This window comes from Triturus cristatus, chromosome 2_2, assembly GCF_964204655.1.
Source record: "Triturus cristatus chromosome 2_2, aTriCri1.1, whole genome shotgun sequence".
Lineage (NCBI taxonomy): Eukaryota > Metazoa > Chordata > Amphibia > Caudata > Salamandridae > Triturus > Triturus cristatus.
This window is the reverse complement of record NC_140582.1, coordinates 142090769-142103435: the sequence shown is the minus strand read 5'-3', so window position 1 is coordinate 142103435 and position 12667 is coordinate 142090769.

Below are 12667 nucleotides of genomic sequence, written 5' to 3'. Positions count from 1 at the left end.
GGTCATTATTCTGGAGTACATATAGAGGTGCCGATCACGATCCGGTAAAAACCGGGTACGAACCGTCGGACGGAGCATATTCTCCGTCTGACGCGTACCCGGTCGTGTAACTATACAAACATGGAATTACGATTCGTACGGAAACACCTTTTCCGTACGAATCGTACAAAACACCGACCGACTAAAATAAACGTACAAATGCAATCCGGGAAAGCGCCGACGTGACGTCGGGACGCACGCAGCCTGCCATTCACGACCCAGGAATCACGATTCGCACCGACGTCATCCCGCACGGTGAATATTTTCTGGCTGCCAAAAACTGCCGGAAAATCAGGACGACGCGAACAAGGAGGACCCGTACGCGATGGACAGACAGGACGACGCGAACAAGGAGGACCTGTACGCGACGGACAGACATGGACCCGAACCTACGTGTCATCCCGGCCCTCATAGCAGTCGACCTCCTCTACAGGTTCCGACGCAGACGCCGCAGAAGGCCAGAACAACACCCATGGGCAAAGGGGGGGGGGCAGGGGCAGGACACATAACCCCCACCCAAGTCACACAGCACACATGCCCTGGACATACCTGACCCTCAGGCCCTGGTCACTACGAGGGGGTGGGGGCGTGTCCAGCCAAGCCAGCGACCGCCACAACGGAAGTCCTTCACGACGCGAACCGGCAACACAACCATACAGGTACGTCCCGTACCCACGCCTTAAGAGCGTGGGTACGAGTCGTACCACGCCCACACCTTCGTCACGCCAACAATGGCTGGACGGCTGTACCCACGTGGCAAAGGCCCAGGCACGGCCCGCACAAGCAGTCCATAGCGTGGGTACGGATATGTACAGACCGTACCCCCACCCGCGCATGCATGGAGCATACCCCCCATGCCAACAGAGTAAGTACCACACGTACCCCCACCCGCGTATGTATGGAGCGTACCCCCCCATGCCAACAGTGTAAGTACGACACGTACTCCCACCCGCGTACGTATGGAGCGTACCCCCCACCCCAACAGTGTAAGTACGACATGTACCCCCACCCGTGTATGCATGGAGCGTACCCCCATGCCAACAGAGTAAGTACGACATGTACCCCCACCTCGAATGCATGGAGCGTACCCCCCACCCCAACAGTGTAAGTACGACACGTACCCCCACCCGCGTACGTATGGAGCGTACCCCCCATGCCAACAGTGTAAGTACGACACGTACCCCCACCCGTGTACGTATGGAGCGTACCCCCATGCCAACAGTGTAAGTACGACACGTACCCCCACCCGCGTACGTATGGAGCGTACCCCCCACCCCAACAGTGTAAGTACGACACGTACCCTCACCCGGGCATGCATGGAGCGTACCCCCATGCCAACAGAGTAAGTACGACACGTACCCCCACCTCGAATGCATGGAGCGTACCCCCCACCCCAACAGTGTAAGTACGACACGTACCCCCACCCGCGTATGCATGGAGCATACCCCCCATGCCAACAGAGTAAGTACGACACGTACCCCCACCTCGAATGCATGGAGCGTACCCCCCACCCCAACAGTGTAAGTACAACACGTACCCCCACCACGTACGTATGGAGCGTACCCCCATGCCAACAGTGTAAGTACGACACGTACCCCCACCTGCGTACGTATGGAGCGTACCCCCATGCCAACAGTGTAAGTACGACACGTACCCCCACCCGCATACGTATGGAGCGTACCCCCCACCCCAACAGTGTAAGTACGACACGTACCCCCACCTCGAATGCATGGAGCGTACCCCCCACCCCAACAGTGTAAGTACGACACGTACCCCCACCCGCGTACGTATGGAGCGTACCCCCATGCCAACAGTGTAAGTACGACACGTACTCCCACCCGCGTACGTATGGAGCGTACCCCCCACCCCAACAGTGTAAGTACGACACGTACCCTCACCCGCGTATGCATGGAGCGTACCCCCCACCCCAACAGTGTAAGTACGACACGTACCCCCACCTCGAATGCATGGAGCGTACCCCCCACCCCAACAGTGTAAGTACGACACGTACCCTCACCCGCGTATGCATGGAGCGAACCCACATCCGTGTATGTGATGAGCGTACATATTGTGAAATAGGAGAGGTGGGTGCAGAGTCCTCCCAGCACTGCCCAGAGACAGGAGGGGTGGGTGCCTAACACTCCCAGAAGTGCCCAGAGACAGGAGGAGTGGGTGCAGAGTCCTCCCAGCAGTGCCCAGAGACAGGAGGGGTGGGTGCCTAACACTCCCAGCAGTGCCCAAACGCAGGAGGGGTGGGTGCCTAACACTCCCAGCAGTGCCCATGGAACGCAAAGGGTTGAGTAGCCACAGATACCATGCCCACAAATGTCAGTCAGGTGCACAAAGACCCTGCAGTACATGTACCACATGTGTGCGAGGCTGGGAGTATACGCATGCATAGGGCCGAAAAGAAAACATGTCCACATGAAGTCATGTCAATAGTCCACATACACAAGTACAATGACTACCAAGGATGCCACGAATGATGCAGGTGGAGAATGGCTCAGCATGCATGTGCAAAGTTGAAGGACTCCGTCACACACCCAGCTAATGTACACACAGCTCTGCGCTAAAGTCTGGGGACACCCTGCAGGGAAGAAGTCAGGGTACACAGAGGAAGGAATACACCTTGGGACAATTGCACCATGCAGCAACTGCTTACATGAATGGAGAAAGCTAGCTAACACCGTGTGATGGCACACAGATACCAGGCTCCCCCCTATGAGCAGCACACATTTCCCACACACCCAACACATGAACACCACCCACAACCATGTAGCAGCCCCACCAACAGCAATACCAGCAAAGCAGTAGTGTTCCAAGGGCAAAAAATAAATAGCTTTATTCAGCATGATCCAAAAACTGGTATGTAGGAAGTTCAATATTTACAAAGCCCATAGGGCAGTCCAGGAGTCACAGCTGGATGGGGGACACAGTGGGATGTGTGTCCCCTAGCTTGCCTGCACAGTTACATTCCGTCGTCTTCCACAGGGGTGAGGGCATCATGTGGGGGGAAGGAACAGGCACCGCAGGGACAGGAGGGCGAAGGGTAGGCGACGTGGGTGCAGGGATGGAGGACCCCACCACAAGGGGGGGGCAGGGCCAAAGGTGGATTTTAGGAGCACGCTGCACACCTTAGCAAGGTCCTCCAGGGACTCCCCTGCACCCGAAGGAACGACAGGCCCCAAGGAGGGGGGGGTCAGAGGGATGGGTCGCAGCGCCACTGGGGGAGGCTGTGGACAGGGGGGTGACTCAAGCACCCTGACCGTGGACTTCCTTGACCGCTTGCGGGGTGGTGTCACTGTGGGGCTCAGGGACAGAGCGGCCATGAAGGAGTCTTTGGGGGAGATGTGGCCAGGAGAGCTGAGGGGAGGGGATTTGGAGGCAGTGGATTGGGTGGAATGCGGACTCCCACTCTGGCTGCGTGTCACACGTTTGCCCCCCGACCCAGTGGGTGTGCCTACTTCACCCTGTGTGTGCGTGTCAGGAGGTGTGCGGCGGACCTTCCCTGCTGGTGTGGTGCCTGTGCCTGTTGTGGTGGGTGCATGCTGACGTATGGGTGTATGTGGGACAGGCATGGGAGTGGGAAGTGTGGAAGGGGCAGGGGTAGGGGGTGGGACGTAGCGCTGCAGGAGACCCACTGCTGCAGTCAGTGTGGAGTCTATGGACCTCAGCAAGTTGCATTGGTCAGCCTGCGATGAATGAATGCCCTCCAAGTATGCCTCCATGTTGTTGAGGACCTGGCTGTGGGAATGGTGGACATTAAGGATCGCAATCTGACCAATCTGCAACTGCCGCTGGATGTCCACAGACTCAGCATTGGCGGCAGCAGTGGAGACAGGGGCAGGGGGTGCGGTGCCTGGCAGGAAGGAGACATGTGGTGACCGGGCACGTTGGGAAGGGACACGAGCACGTGGGAGGCGGCTGATGCCAATGGAGGGGGTGGTGTGAGATGTAGGGCTGCTGTCAGATGGTGGTGCAGCCACCGCCCACTCGGAGAGATCATCCTCGGACCAGTCAGCTTCATACTCTGTTGTGCCAGTCGACAGGTCCCCGGGTTCACTCTCCTCCGCCTCAGTCCCACTCGATGTGCCAGGCACGATGTCACCGCTGGCACTGGTGCTCGGTCCCTCCGCGCCGTCTGTGTCCATGTCTCCCTCCGTGTCCCCCGACGATGCTGTGGGCAGGATGAAGAGACAGAAATTAATCATACACCTGTATACATATGTCACATGAGTCCAATCTACTTAGGTTACAGTGCATAGCCTGAAACAAAGGAAGAGTTACAACTACAAAACAAGGTACATATGTAGGCCCTGCAAGACAAAGTTGTGTGACCCACCATGCCATGGAAAAACTATGGAGAGCATGACACAATAGCAAATGAGATGACATGGAATTTTGACTGAGGAGCAAGTCCCTGGGGACAAACCAGCACTGCATCTGCACCACACAGCGTGGCAGGCAATAGGGATGAGCAGGGACCATATCCAGGAACTAGAGGCACATGCAGCATAGGTAATACTGATAACATGCCCACCCTGACTGGCACACTGCACCTTGAGTGTATGTCCAGACAAACATCACACACTGGCCAGTCCTAGCAAGGAGATTACAGGTCTTGACATGTAGGCCATGCCCGCACCACCCACCCCCTACATGAGACAAATCTGTGGAGACACAGGAAGCACTTACATCTCTTAGTCTGGGTGAAATACACATGGGATGCAAAATTTCAATAGTGCACACAAAATACCCAAGGTGCGCCTGTCCAAATAATCATGTACAAATGGGCATCATCAGATGATTGTAACAAGACACACAGGCAATGGCCACCGTGAGTATGTACTTGGAAAATCAGGTCAGGCTGGACAGTGGACACTTGTAATACATCTCACGTCAATATACATGGTGCCAGGGGACAATGGCACAGAGCACAACCTATGCTGTAGACACAGAGATTGTCGACATTCTCGGATTACACACATGATACCTAGGAAAAGATGCCCCTGGGGACAGTAGTGGCCACACAACTCCATGCTCCTGAATGGGAATGACTGCAACACACGCTAACATCCCTGCACTATGCGTAACGCACGCTCATTCACATCATGTCACAGGCCACCACATGGGACATGCCTGCTGGAAGGCCTCGCACTTGAGAGATTAACTCCCATGTCTGGACTCAGCATTAGTGCCAACTGACATGGAACCCACAAGTCCAGAACTGGACAGGGCACAGGCAAGGTCACAAAACCTGTTACACACCACCCCCACACATGATGCTGCAGGCATAGTACACTTGGAGAAGGTGTCAGGCTACATAACCTTGTGATGGAGTGACTACACACAGACCAGGGAACACATTGCAAGGAGGGGAAGGGAGGCAGGAGAGCACTGCAATACTGTGGGTAACAGGATCTGCACAGCACCATAAACCCTGGCAGTGTATCCATGGAACAGTGCACTTACAAATGCTGGTGAAACACAACAAAGGCACTTGTACCTACCCCCTTCCGGCTGCTGCATCTCCTGTAGGCGCCTGTCCAAGTCTGGAAAGACCACCGCCAGCACACGTTTCTGGATGTGGGAGAGACAGCGGCGCCCGCGGTTCTTATGGCTCTCAGGTAAGTCCCCCAGCAGGACCCGTGCGATCCTCCGCGTCCAGCACCGGATATCCTGCCAGCGTTTCCTCACCTGGGACAGGCGCCGCTTCCGACCATCCGCACTCCTCACGGCGCTGACGGCGTCCAGCCATATCTGCTCCTTGGCAGAGGCGTCTACCTGTGAGGATGAACAAGTGACACTACATCAATACACCTGGCACATGTCACAGAGACACAGATTAGAACACATTTGCAAGGCATAGTATGCATCCAACGCATTGCACCTTTGTCATAGGGACATGATCCTCTGGGGAAGGCCAAAAGCAGTACGTGCCATTGAAAGGACACTGGTGGAATGAGGGCAACTACACAATCAATGATCCAGGCTCACACTGTGCATCACACCCACCCCTCCTGTCTCTGGGCACTGCTGGGAGGACTCTGCACCCACCCCTCCTGTCTCTGGGCACTGCTGGGAGGACTCTGCACACACCCCTCCTGTCTCTGGGCACTGCTGGGAGGACTCTGCACCCACCCCTCCTGTCTCTGGGCACTGCTGGGAGTGATAGGCAGCCACCCCTCCTGTCTCTGGGCACTGCTGGGAGGACTCTGCACCCACCCCTTCTGTCTCTGGGCACTGCTGGGAGTGATAGGCACCCACCCCTCCTGTCTCTGGGCACTGCTGGGAGGACTCTGCACCCACTCCTCCTGTCTCTGGGCACTGCTGGGAGGACTCTGCACCCACCCCTCCTGTCTCTGGGCACTGCTGGGAGTGATAGGCACCCACCCCTCCTGTCTCTGGGCACTGCTGGGAGTGATAGGCACCCACCCCTCCTGTCTCTGGGCACTGCTGGGAGACATCAGGCATTCCCCCCCTGGAACCCCCCCTACAGTACATAGCATGTGTGTCACACCTGGACACAATGGCAGAAGTCACAGTCACAAAAAAGGGACACAGTCTGTGCCAGTGGACACTGCACTCACCTGATAACCTGGTCGCCCATACAGCATGGGGTACCGTGGGAGGATCACATCCACCAAAGCCATGTTCTCCTCCAGGGTGAATGGCTGTGACCTCTCCACAGCCCTTGACATGGTTCCAGGGAATCAGTAGCAGCAGCTGGGTCGTGGAATACAGAGATGTGCAGGCAAGTGCTCCCTCATGGGACCTGGCTGCCTTATATCTGCCTTGCTGGCCCATCTCATGCACAGGAGTACAGAGTGATTGGTCACTCACATTTGCATCCTATGTTTCCTCCAATCCCTTCAAACCTAGCAGTCTGTGGGTTCTTAATCTGTTTTTTTCTCCTGCATGATGTCAGCCCCACAAACACATTGCAACAAAGTAGATTCATTCCAACTGACTTCTGCTGTGCACCTTCCAGAACAAATTCAAAATTTGAACTTGGTCTCCATGACAACCAGCATGCATGTAGGCCTTAATACTTGTCCCTCATGTGTCCCCTATGTAATTTGGAGCTTCACACACAGGTACGGTGCGTTCCGGGGCCCTAGGGCACCCCAAATGCATAGCAACGGCCCGTACACGCGTGCCTACGTTCACTATCACTATGGGTGTCCTCGCGTATGCGTACTCGTAGTGGTACGGGCCGTACACACGCCTGTACGCTCCCTATCACTATGGGTGTCCTCGCGCATGCGTACACGTAGTGGTACGGGCCGTACACGCACCTGTACGCTCCCTATCACTATGGGTGTCCTCGCGTATGCGTACACGTAGTGGTACGGGCCGTACACGCGCCTGTACGCTCCCTATCACTATGGGTGTCCTCGCGTATGCGTACACGTAGTGGTAGTGAGCGTACAGGCGTGTGTACGGCCCGTACCACTACGTGTACGCATACGCGAGGGCACCCATAGTGATAGGGAGCGTACAGGCACGTGTACAGCCCGTACCACTACGTGTACGCATACGCGAGGACACCCATAGTGATAGGGAGCGTACAGGCGCGTGTACGGCCCGTACCACTACGTGTACGCATACGCGAGGACACCCATAGTGATAGGGAGCGTACAGGCGCGTGTACGGCCCGTACCACTATGGGTGTTCTTGCGTATGCGTACTCGTAGTGGTACGGACCGTACACATGCCTGTATGCTCACCATCACGATGGGTACACATACGGCAGCACTCCCATAGTGATATGGGAACGTACACAGGCCCTCTTAGCAGCAGTACGGCGGTTTTCACACATCACAGTGGTGACAGGCAGCACACAGGAAGGAATAGGGCGGACATACTTGTCCATGGATGGACATCAAGGCATTGTCTGTGCAGTACTACATGTGTGGAGCACAGGTGTGACAGGCTGTGATGTGGAACATTACTCCTGAGTCGAGAAGGCACCAGATGTATGATGAGATGTGTACAGATGTAATGTGTGACGGTGCAATGTGTGCCAGGCATGCCCTTGACTCCTTGGACATGTGTGCATGTCGTACTGCACACTTGGGATGACCGACACTGGCATGGCATGGACACCAACACACGGAAGTGTCCCCTGATGCCCGGTACAGGGGTTACCACACCTGACTTGTCACTACCCACGGTGCACGATGTGACTATGTCATGTATGTGTGGGGGGTTCCCATTAGGTTGATGTTGGAGCACCCTCAAAAGCTGCAGCTGTTGCAGCAACCAACATGTGTCTGTGTGTAGGCCTGGGCGAAAATTTCGTTCCGTTCGCGGAAATTGCGATAATTTGACATTTGCGCGTTCCGCGGAGAGCGCGAAAATGTCAAAAATTCCGGTTTCCGCAGCTTGGCGATAATTTGTTGCTTGCTCGCGCTGTAAAATAATACATTCTCGCGTGCGCGCGATCGCCTTACCTGAATCCCTGCGTTCGCCGACAAGTTTTCTTGATCCGGTCGCGTTCTCCATGAGATGTTGTATTGTTTTTAGCCATTTGCGCTGTCTCGCGACAGTTCGCGCCCGCAGTGACGTCATGCGTCGCGCGATCACGTCTTTCTTCTCGCGCTCATGCACCGCGAGAAAACTCAAAACAAGATGGCCGCGCCCGCAAGCAACCACATGGGTAAGTTGGCGACCCGCAACCATGCAGAAAATCTCGCGAACATGCCGGAAAAAAACTTCCGCATCTTCGCGATATTTCCGCTTGTTTGCGATAATTTTAAACATTTTCGCGATAATTTGCGAAAGATAATTTCTCAAATTCCGCCCACCCCTATCTGTGTGTAGATAGACATTGCACACTGTTCCGCACACCATGCCACATGTGGTATCGGATGTGAGGTGCGTATGTATGCATGTGACACAGAGTAGCGTAACAAGGACATGTCTGCATCCTCTCAATGAATGTGTGGTGAGTCATGACATGTGCACCTTCATGGCAAGGTGTGTGGGCTGTCCTAGTGTAATGTCATGTGACCTGTGGCTCTAGTGTTCCGCTACCAGTCTCTGCAATCGGCATCCTACTTCTGCTGATGTGTGGGTGTATGTCACTCCTGTCTTGCGTCTGGCTGTTCACTTGCACTGGGACACAGCTAATCCCATGGCATGGCATGTGGAGGTTCTCAATCTCCGTGTGTAGCTGGCTCTTGGTAGGAGTGTCACCTGGCAGCCATACGTGTCCAGGGCATGTGGCACATACCTGACTCCGCATGTAGCATATGTGTATAGACAGATTAACATGTGCTCAGTACAAATTATTTGTTGTTGTGGTGCACTCACTCTTCCTTGTCACTTCCAAATTACTGCAGAGCGCCGCCTCTTCCCAGAGCAATTCCGGACTTGGCTGCCATGCGGGAGAATGATCGTATCCGGTGCTACCGCTTCCCCCAACGGTTGATTCTGGAGTTGACGGTGAGACTGGCACAACACCTGCAACCGCTGCACAGGTATCCTACGGCACTGACACCCAAGCTGAAGGTAATGGCAGCCCTACATTTTCTAGCCACGGGTACCTTTCAAAATACCATAGCTCATGTTGGTGGCATGTCCCAGAGCATGTTCTGCCGTGTGCTGCATGATTTCTTAGAGGCCATGTTGATTCACCTGGATGACTTCATCAAGTTCCCAACCCCTGAAATGTTGACTGGTATCAAGCGTGGATTCTATGCCCTGGGAGGGATGCCCCATGTCATTGGGTCCATAGATGGGACACATGTTGCTTTGGTACCACCACACGCACAGGAGGCAGCGTACCGCAATCGGAAGCACTACCACTCCATCAATGCCCTTGTGGTGTGTCTGTCCAACATGGTGATTTCACATGTCTGTGCTCGTTTTCCAGGATCAGCACACGATGCCTACATCATGAGGCGTAGCAGGGTGCCTGAAATGATGACGCAGCTGCGCAACGAACGAGCATGTGTTGTTGGTGGGTACAGTCTGTCTGTCCTGTATTTTGCGTAGACTACCGGCACGACCGCTTCTCCAGTTCTAACGATGTCCATGTGCTTCCCATGTAGGGGACGCTGGCTATCCCAACATGCCATGGCTGATCACACCTCTCCGCAACCCCATCATGCCGGCCCAGCTCTGCTACAACACCGCCCATGGCCGGACAAGGCGAGTGATAGAGAGGACGTTTGGCCTGCTGAAGAGCCGATTCAGGTGCCTACACAAGACCGGCGGCGCACTCCCATATGCCCCTGCGAAGGTCTGCAAAATCTTCATGGTCTGCTGCATGCTGCACAACATGGCAGTTGAGAAAGCTGTGCCACTCATCCTGGATCAAGATGACCAGGACCATCCACCCATGGAGGACGAAGGGCTTGGCAATGGGGCTAGTGATGTGGAGGATGTGGAGCCGCAAGAGGACATCCGGACTTGGCTCATACGCGACTTCTTTGCTTAGTGGTGAGTACCAGTGTCTGAGTGTGCACACATTGCTCCCCATGTGGCATGTGTTGTGATGTGTGTCTCCACCTGCATGTATGGCACGTGAGTCAGAGGTGTGTGTGGGTGTGTCACTGGAGTGATGGTGGCAGTGATGGTTGTATTTCCCCAGTCATAATTGTGACCTAGCATGTTGTCATCCATACATGTGTCGAGTACATGCACATGCAAGTGGCTGTGCTTTTTGTGGCTGACTTCTTGTGTGTCTCTCTTCCCCAGGTACATGCGCATGCCGTCTGCTGCTTGCATTGTTGTGGCACTGCTATTCCTCATGGACACGTCATCGTGTGCTGACTCAGCGTTACACGCACGGACAAGTTTGGAAGTCTCCTTAGGGTAAGGGATGCATCAGGGGTGTATTGGGTGTGGCAGTTGTTCACGATGTATGCACACTGCCCCTGTCGATGTTTGGTTCCTCTGCAGCCATGTAGCATCACCATGGGACACGACATGCAGCTGTGTACACCTGAATAGATGGTCTGACTTGTTGACAGTCATCAGTGATGGGATAGTGGATTGTGATGATGGCATCAATGTGTGTAACACTGCCCTCGGTCACATACGGTTCGCATTGGCTTGACATGGTGTGGGACTTCTACATCAGCGGATCAATGGTGTATGGCAGTCTCTCCATGAGCAGCTGTGGGTGTTTAGCTGTTAGCCGACAATTGTGTGCCAGTTCCATGGCTATCACGCATTTGTGCTGCAGAAGGGGGGTGCCAGTGTTGGACCCACATGTTACTCCACATGAAGTGTTCATGTGTACTTCAAGTTGCCTCTGCAATCCCGAAAACATGACTAATAAAGGTGTCCCTATGCCTCCAAGGTGCCTCTTCTCAGTCAATGCTGGTGTGTTGCCACGGTGCATCCAGCATGTCTGGCATGGTTTTCCCTGATAGTGGCTATGTGTCTATGTGTCGCGTAGCAAGATGCAAGCTGTGTGTGTGTGATGAGACTGTGTATTGTGCATGATGTCCATGAGTGTGTGGGTATTGTGACATGTGCCATCCCCATGCATCCAACGTTGGCCAGGCCCCCATTCTCTGCATCCACCGGACTCAAGCTTGCAGGACATGGTTCTGCCACCTGTCTACACATACCTGGGTGCCCCCCAGGACACTGGACTGGATCCCTGATCTCTGCGCATGACTGATGCTGTACTCAATGTGTCTGTCAACACGGTTGTGCGCCACCCCCTCAGCTGGTTGGGCCCATCACGGGTGTGTATGGTGCTCCATGTCTGTCTTGCCTAATACACTGTGACCCGTGTGTCCTGTGCCAGACTCAGGCCCCAGGGAGTGGATGGTTGAAGTCAAAAGAGAACTCAGGCATGTTTAGACTTTACAAGACACATGTAAGGTAATAATGCAACCAGCAGGCATCTTCTCTTCATGGTGTGAATATTTATTTTTGTGGGGGGGTGGGGGGGGGTATGACGTTAGGGGCTTTCCGGGAGTTTGGAATCCAAAGTTCAGTAGGGGAGTTGGTGTCCTTGCCATTGGAAATCCTCAGAGTCCATGCCACAGTCTTTGTCAACATTGGTCAGACAGTGACCAGCAAGGCCATGTGGCAGAGAATGTCTCTTGATGCTGTGATGCTGTTGCTCCAGTGGGCCAGGTGCCAGGCCAGGTGTCCTGGGAGATGGTGATGTAGCGCCGACCCTCACGGTCCTTTCCGTGGACGACCCGGCCTCCTGCAGGGACCCTCAGAAGCAGGCCGTGACGATGTTTGGGATGCTCCATCGGATGTTTCCTCCTCCTCCTGATCCCTCCCTGTGGGTGGTGATGTGCTACGCCTTCTGGCACAGGGAGGGTTGCCCATGTTGTCGGCCATCCGACGGAGTGTATTGTGGATCCCCTGGAACACCGTCACGAGCTCAGCCTGTCTGTCCTCCATCCTCCGTTGGTGTTGCAGTAGACAGGCATGTTGCTGGGCCTGCTGGGTCTTTATCTCATCGAGGGTCCCCTTCATCTCATTGAGGGTGGACACAACCTGGGCCATGCCCGTGGTGTCCTGCCGGTATGTGTCCAGGATGTTAAGGACATGGGAATATACCGGTTCCCCAGCCAACTGGTCCGGCTGGCGCCTCCGCCGTCCTCCACTCCCACCACCCCTGCCCAGTTGCACCTGGCCTGCCTTG